This window comes from Malania oleifera, chromosome 8, assembly GCF_029873635.1.
Source record: "Malania oleifera isolate guangnan ecotype guangnan chromosome 8, ASM2987363v1, whole genome shotgun sequence".
In the NCBI taxonomy this organism is placed as follows: Eukaryota; Viridiplantae; Streptophyta; class Magnoliopsida; order Santalales; family Ximeniaceae; genus Malania; species Malania oleifera.
Window position 1 is genome coordinate 37,145,974 of NC_080424.1, and position 8,324 is coordinate 37,154,297.

An 8,324-nucleotide genomic window follows, 5' to 3' on the forward strand; every position below is an offset into this window, starting at 1 on the left:
GATTCCACAAGATCGAACGGTGATGGAATAGAGGAAGAAGGGACACGTGAGAGGGAAAACTACGTGCGGTCGTCTGCCGCTCAATGCCATCCATCCACTGTAATAAATTTTTACACTGCCTGGCTCATGCTGTAAAGAAATCAGAAAACATTAATCGAAGTGATTTTAAATTTAAATTCACACAGATTTAAACCAAATATAATATTTAATATAATGTCGTAATAAATTTTATTAAAATTCATTTAAATTTAAATTCAAAACTTAAAATTCATGCTTTCAAATGCAATTTTAAAAAATGAAAAAATTCATATTTTTAGGGTTTAATATTAAAAAATAAAAAATCTATATTAAGTTAATAAATAAAATTTTCATTGTACACTATTAATAAGTTTTATTTCTTGTAATTTTTAGTCATATTAAAAAAAAATTTATTTTGTATAATATTTAATATAAGAAGAAATTTTTTTATCCAGACTAACATAAATGTCTATCATACATTTTCCAGAGAATCATCATGTGCCATTAAAATATGGATAATTGTTGCCTTCTAAAAGGGTTTGTATAGCATTATTATTTTTTAAAAAAAATTTAAGATTTTTTGTGTGAATCGTGATTTTTTAGTCTATTAGAAGACTTATTATTTTCATCTATAATTCTAAAATAAGGTCTAGACCTATGAGTTAAATCAATAAATAAATTTGAATGGATCAACGTGAAAATGAAGAACTTCAATACAATTATAATCTATATAATATTGCTATTAGTAGAAAAGAGAATTTTTCATAATTCGGCCCAATTTTTTATTCCGCAAAATACCCCATAAATGTTCTCCAAATTAATCTGCTCTCGGTCTTTCCTAATATTTAGGCATTACAATCACAAATTATGTCACTTATTCACCTGAAATATCCTTTATACATACAAAAATTGCTAGTGATGCTTTTGGAAGAAAGTATGAATATTTTTCAAAGTTTCAACTCTAAAACTTTTCTGCTTCTATTGCATTCTTGATTTATAATTCTAGATTTATTTTAGTTAATTAATGCATTTACAAAGAAAACATGATTTTTTTTTCTTTTTTTTTTTTTTGGTTCTTTTTCTAGTTTAGTAGTCGAGTGAACCAAGAAGAAATTTTATATTATGTATAAAATATGGATATGAAAGTTGTATTTCAAAATTTTATTCGATATTTTGGCTTTTAAAATTTTTTAAAATAATAAATTTGTGCTATAAAATATTGTAAATTCATTTGTTTGTACTTATATTAAAATATGAATGTCAAAGTGAAGAAGTTTTCTAGAAATAATTTATACTAGTTGTTTACACCATCTTCAAAATTCCCTAAGAGTTAATGGAGTATCATGTGCTTAACCAAATGGACATAGGGCGAGTAAGGCATGGATTATCTAAGACCACATATCATTTCAGATATAAAGGGGCAAGCATCACTATGAATATTATACGATTGCCACATCACTAGATAGGGTAATGAATCGCAAAAATTGTTACATATTCAAATTCAGAATGCAATTGTGAATTAAAATTATAGAGAGGTTGTATTACTTAATAGTGGGAAATTATAATTAGTTGTTAAAATCAAATCCAAATAGATTATGTTCAAATCATAATAGGCAATATGGATCCAAATCCCTAATTAGTAGGTTTGAGAGATTTGATAGGTTGCCTATAAGGACTTTAGTCGGTAGACATTGAACTAGATTAATCAAGTTGATATGCCCCTGCCAAAAATTTTTTATTTGATCACTTATTATGTCTAATTTTATCTTTACACCCTCTCTCTCTACCCTAATAATCTTTTGTTAGGAGCAGGAGATATGAAAATTAAGAAAATAAATAAATAATGAAGAGAACACTAAAAATAAAACACAAGATTTATGTGGTTCGGTTTATAGCTTACGTTCACAAGAAAAAGTGGCATAAAAACTTCACTACTATGAATAGACAAATTGCAAGAGCATCTAAGATGTTATGCTCTCTCACACTCCACACAGACCTAGAAAAGCACCTATAATACATCCAGTAAAAAATGTTGGGGATGTGGCTTATATTTTAGTGGAGCACATGTAGTGGGAAAGCATCGTGAAGCGAGGAATAGGAGAGAGGTTTGCAGGATGGAAACCATCGCCGGTTTCCTCAATAGTTTCACAGAACCGTCGAAGGTTTAAGTGTAACCGTCAACGGTTTTAGGCAAAATGTAGGGAACTCCTCTCAGCTTCAAACCATCGATGATTTTGATTGGCGCGCGTCACGCAATTTGAATTGGGAGACTAGCAAATTGGGTAGATTGGAGGATTTTCCTTCGGAGATTGCTATAGGGAAGATTTAGATAGGATCTAAGGTTCTTGTACGCTTAAGGTTTGTATATAATCATACTTTGTAACCCTAATTGTAAGCTTGACTTTATTGATAGTGAAAATTCAGTTGATGCTCCCATGGACGTACGCAAATTGCCGAACCACGTAAATTTTGTGTCTTTGATTATTGTTTTCATTGATTCTCATTGCCAAGTGATTGCTTCTTTCGTATTGTTCATCATTGAGTGATTGCATTGCTTGTTTTGTATTTGATTCATGAGTTTCTGTGAGGCTTCAGTTGCGCACTTGCAAACAAAAGAAAATAACTCCCTCTTAAATAAGGAGAATCAAATTAAATATCCCTTAAATCAAGGATAGAAATTAACTCCCTTTGAGGCCAACATTCTATTTAATTTTTTGTCTTCGAATACACAAAGAAAATCCTCTCTTGAATGAAAGAATAAACTCTCAATTTATTACAAATAAATCTTCTCTTGAATAAGAGATTTATTATGAAGCATAAATTTGATAACAGAGGCATGGGAAGACAAGTAACTATTCTATGGAATAGGAGCTTAAATAAGAGATGTATTATGAAGTATTCATATGTGGCTAGCCCATCATAACAGATACTCCCCTCCAACCACATATGGATAATAATTTTCTTTTTCCATATAAATAGCCTAAAACTCGGATTAAACGCAGAAAAATCAGAAAATTTTTTACTCTCTCTCTCCTCTATGGTTCCTCTCTCCTCTCTCTTCGATTTCGGCTCCGCCGTTCGCTGGATCGACGATCTGAGGCCACCACGACGCTCCTGGTGAAGTTCTCTCCAAATCTGCCGAAACAGATCATTAGTGGAAACGAGTTCAAATTTATCCCTGAGTTGAGGTAAGACTTTTTATGCCAAATTTGGTCTTTTCATAGTTATAGGAAATGATATTCACGTGAAAATACTGAAATTTGGTTTTGGGGGTTGTTGGATTTAGGGTGTTGAACGGGCAACCCTGCGAGTGCAAAACAAGTGGGTTTTTAGGGGGTTTTTCTCAGTGTCAAGTAAGAGAATAAACTAAAACAGTTATTTTTTCATGCAAATAAGTATTATTTATCAACAAATTAATTTTCAGAAAAGCATGTGTTATATTTGAATACTATTGAGAAAATGCATATTTGGGAAAATACTGTTGTTATACAAGAAATGTAATTTTAGAATGAAATGTATATTTTACTCAGCATTGTGTGGAATGAATATTATTTTAAGTGATAAGTATTATGTTCTGGTAAATTTTACGAGCAAAGCATGTTTTCAGGAATTATGGAATAATACAGTACATTATGATTTTGAAAATACATGATAATTAATTTATTTATTCAGAATGATAGGTATGAGATATTTAGCACAAGCCCGTGATTGATAGCCGATGCAAGGCCATGTTTTACGTATGATGTTCGGCGCGAGGTCGTATTTATGAAATGTTCAACGCAAGACCGTATTTATGAAATTATAGAAAATGCTATCAATCCATTTATGTTAAACGTTATATTATCATGTATTATATGTTATCAGAACCCGAATGTTAATTTAATTCAGTTTCAGGAGCACGGTATCGTAGCTATATAGATCAGATATCTATATTCAAATTGGTGCTAACCACCCCACAAGGGGGTGGGAGATGGATAGTCAATGTGACTTTCAGTGTAGAGTTGTAGACGTCCACCTAACAGTCTGGACTAGGGTGTGGCTGGCCCCTCGTACTTATAGACATTTTTGACTTGATAGTGGTCGGCCAGCCATTGTCGGGTCCCGCCTTCGGGCTGCACAACTCATCATGGGGGGTAATACATGACATCAGCTAGCTATTCATCCTAGGTATGTTTTCAGTATTATTAGCTATACTAGACAGTTATGATTAGTATGATTTATTAAAGTATGAAGGTATACATTTATGTAGTTATTAAATGATTAATGTTTTTTGATATGGAAAATGTACTGTATATCTATATTATCATTAAATATTCATGTTGTCACACAGCTATATTTAGTTTATTTTCCTTTACTGAGAAGTGTCTCATCCCCAAATATTAAATGATTTTCAGGAAACCCAGAAAGACTGGCGGAGCGTGACTGCCGTTGAGTCGGTTGTACTACCCTGCTTGGAGGGTAAGTTTGGGCTAGGGTCGGGAGATTTTTGTTGTGGGATCCTAATTGTATTTTTTGATATTTTGAGGTTGTATATGAATATAGTATTACTGTGGATTGTAGTTAGCTCTGGTATTTTATATCTTATAATGTGATTTACATTTACTGCTGCCTAGGTTCCACTGTGTATGATAGGTGTCCCCGTTACGCACGGGTTCGGGTTGACTATTTTTCTTATTATGTTTTATTATATGTTAAGAGAAGCAGGTTGTTATAAGCCTAGTCCAAACAAGATGTAAGCTCACTAATCAAACCCCCTAACTAAAGAGGTTCTTTGACTATTATGTTATTGTCGTGTATTTTGCCTCAGTAGTGGATTATGCAACAACATGTTGTAGGCTTGCCTTGCAACTTACGACACATCCTCAGAGAGTGAACATATAACTAGTAATGGATCTTCTCTTACTGAGATCCTAAACAAAATATGAATCAACATAACTAATAGCATTGAACCTATGTGTCTTTCAAATTCTAAACAAGTATTAGAAGTACCTTTTAGATATCGAGGTATCCATCTTATTACTTGCCAATGCTTTTTACCTAGACTAGTCATGAACTTGCTCACAACACTAATCGCATGTGAGATCTTTAGAGGGGTACAAATTATAGCATACTTTAGACTTCCAACTACACTAGAATAAAGAACATGTGACACAATCACTTTCTATGTATCATTGTGTAGACAAAACAACTAAATGTTGAAAATAAGCAACACGTGGAGTGCTAAATGGTTTGACATTTGTCAATTCAAAATGCTCTAGAACTTTTTTAACATACTTCTTTTTTTTTTTTCAAATACAACAATCATTTCTCTCGATTCCTATGAATTTTCATGCCAATAATCTTATTTTTAGCTCCAAAATTTTTCACTTCAAATTCTTTGGCAAGCCACGTCTTTAACTTATTGATTTTGAATTTGTCTTTAGAAGCAACAAGCATATCATCAACATATGATAACAAGTAAATAAAAGCATCATCTTTATGTTTCTTGAAATACACACAACTATCATTTTTGCTCCTTGAATAACCATTGTCCAACATAAACGAGTTAAACCTTTTATATCACTAACAAGGAGATTGTTTCAATCCTTTGTTTAATAAATTGAAATTAGGAATAGCTTCCCAAGAGGGGGGGTGAATTGGGTTTTAAAACTTTCTTTTAACTTCTTTTAAGAATCCTTAACTTCTTTAAACACTTAACCAATTCTTTAAGTTATTTGTTTAATTTCACCAATCACACAACAACTTAATTAAACAACCAATCAATTAAACACAATCTTCAAACCAAACAATCAATTTACTTTCCAAGTACAAATCAAACAACAAACAACCAAACCAAGATATAAAGTATTCAGCACTTTGATAATATAACAACTCAAGATAATTGTTTGTTTATATTTGCCAAATTTGAACCAATCCCTGTAATGAATGAAAATTTATGTTTGCTGATGTAAAGCCCTGTATAGATGAATCAAATCACTCTTTCCAAATATTTAGAACTCAAATAAACTCTTGTTAAATTTATCTTTGGGATGTTAACCAAGTAACGTACTCCCGTAAGGTTTCCGCAAGATATGGTATAACCAACGTACTCCCTTTCGGTTTCCGCAACCCAAATCAAAATTAAACCTTAACTTTGTTTGATTTCCAAATATATGTAGTTTATATGATTTTCAAATTTAAACCATCCTCACAATTTAAATATACTGAAAATAAAAAGTAAGGGAAAGAGAGAATGAGACGGAGATTTTTACGAGGTTCGGCTTATACCTAGCCTACGTCCTCACCTTTGGCAAACCACCAAAGGATTCACTAGTTCAGTTTCATTGATAGGTGAAACAACGCCAATTACAACACTCCTTGGTTAAGGCTAGAGCCCGCCTTCTCCAAACGATATTCCCTCGTTCGGTCACTCCTTACATAGGCTAGAGTCCGTCTCTCTAAACAATGTCCCCTTGATTAGCCAATGATCCAAACGACCCTTGGAACGTCAAAGAACTATAAGAAATACAAGATAAGATTTGCATACAAGTATACTCTCTCAAAGAGCAAGTTAGTACAATTTCAGCACTATATACTTTGAATGTAAAATACCAATATGAAATACAATGAAGCTCAAGTGTAGAATTCACCAATATCCTTCTTAGAAGAGGATTAAAAGTAGGAATTCAAAGGAGGAATAATTAGCACTTCATAATTTCTCAGCAAAATAGATTTGCAATGAGTGAGCAAGAGAGCTTTTGGAAGAACAAGAGTGCTTTCATTTTCAATTCTTGGATGAGTTTTGATTTACAAAACCATGTATTTATAGGCTTTCAAACTTGTTTCCATGTTGCAAAAGTTTCCTTAGAGAGTTTCCCAAAATTTTAGAAAGTTTAGAGCTCAAACGGCTATATTTTAAAACATGAAAAAAAAAATTTTTGCCCGTTGAACAGTGTTCAGTTGACTGAAGTTACAAGTTCAGTCATCTGAACTACTATTGCCTGCTGTATATTCTGTCCAAAAAATTTTCAGTCTACTGAACTTAATCTTCAGTCGTCTGAAGTCATCTTTTCAGTCATCTGAAGTCCCTCCGTGAACAATGTTTAGCTGACTAACAGCAGTGACCCTGCTTCAGTGTTTTAGCTATAAATTTTTATGTATAACTCAAAATTAGGTGTTCTTGATTTCAAAAGAAAGCTAAGAGAAAATCCTACAACTTTCATGTTTATCATTTTTTAAAATAATTAAGTTTTGATAGTGAAAAATACACCTGAATATGGATATATAAAAACTGACAGCAAACAGAAAAACCCTTTTTGGTGCTTTTTATTCCAAAAATGATTCTAACCCTTTTAAAATAATTTTTGACTTTATAAAATTATTTTACAAATATTTTAAAACGTATTTAGGTCCAAGAAGTTAACCTAAGAGCTTCAAAATATTGCTAATGATATTTTAAACATTTAAAGTACTTACATGAAAACTTCTAAAACTTTTCTCATTTTAGGTTCTTGAGTCTTCCTGTTTTGTTCCTTCAAGCTTCAAGCTTTCATATTCTTTGAACTTTATCACTTTACTTTTCTTTAGCTCTTTGGACTTTAATATGCCTTGGCTTTCAACAACTCATTCATGTCTTCATATTCTTCAAGGTTTAATATATCATCTTCAAATCCATGCTTGAACTCTTTTAAGCTTCATTTGATCCTCTTGAACACTTTGACCTTTGCTTTCTTATATATGAGCCCTGAAACATCATTACTCACACAAATACATTAAATTTCACTTGTTTGTTAGCATCAAAACAAGATAAGAAGGTTTTAAGCCTTGTAAGGCCAACAACAATCATGGTCTTCTTTTCCATCAATAATAAAACTTTTAGGTTAAGACATGAAAATCTTTTCTTCAAGTCTACCATGCAAAAAAGCTATTTTAACATCTAGTTATTCCTATTGGCTTTTCTAGGTTTTATCCCATTTTGATAATGACAAATCAAGACATCTAATTGTACCACTGAGTATGTTTACAGGGATTAAGGTATTAAGCACAATAACATATGCAAATTGGAAAGTCATAAAGCGTACAAGACGATGATATCTGGTTATGAACATGAAGCTTATAAAGACCAAGCTTGAAGACTATGACTATGATTATGGAGCACATGAAGTCCAAGTTCAAAAAATTTAAAGAAATTATTTCATGTATTTTGCAAATAGAATCTATGTAAGTGCACTTTCATTGATTATGTGAAGAAGCTCATAAGTGACCTTAGTTGTACCCTAGGCATTCTATATTCCATTAAAAATCATTTTTAAGATGTGCAAAAAATT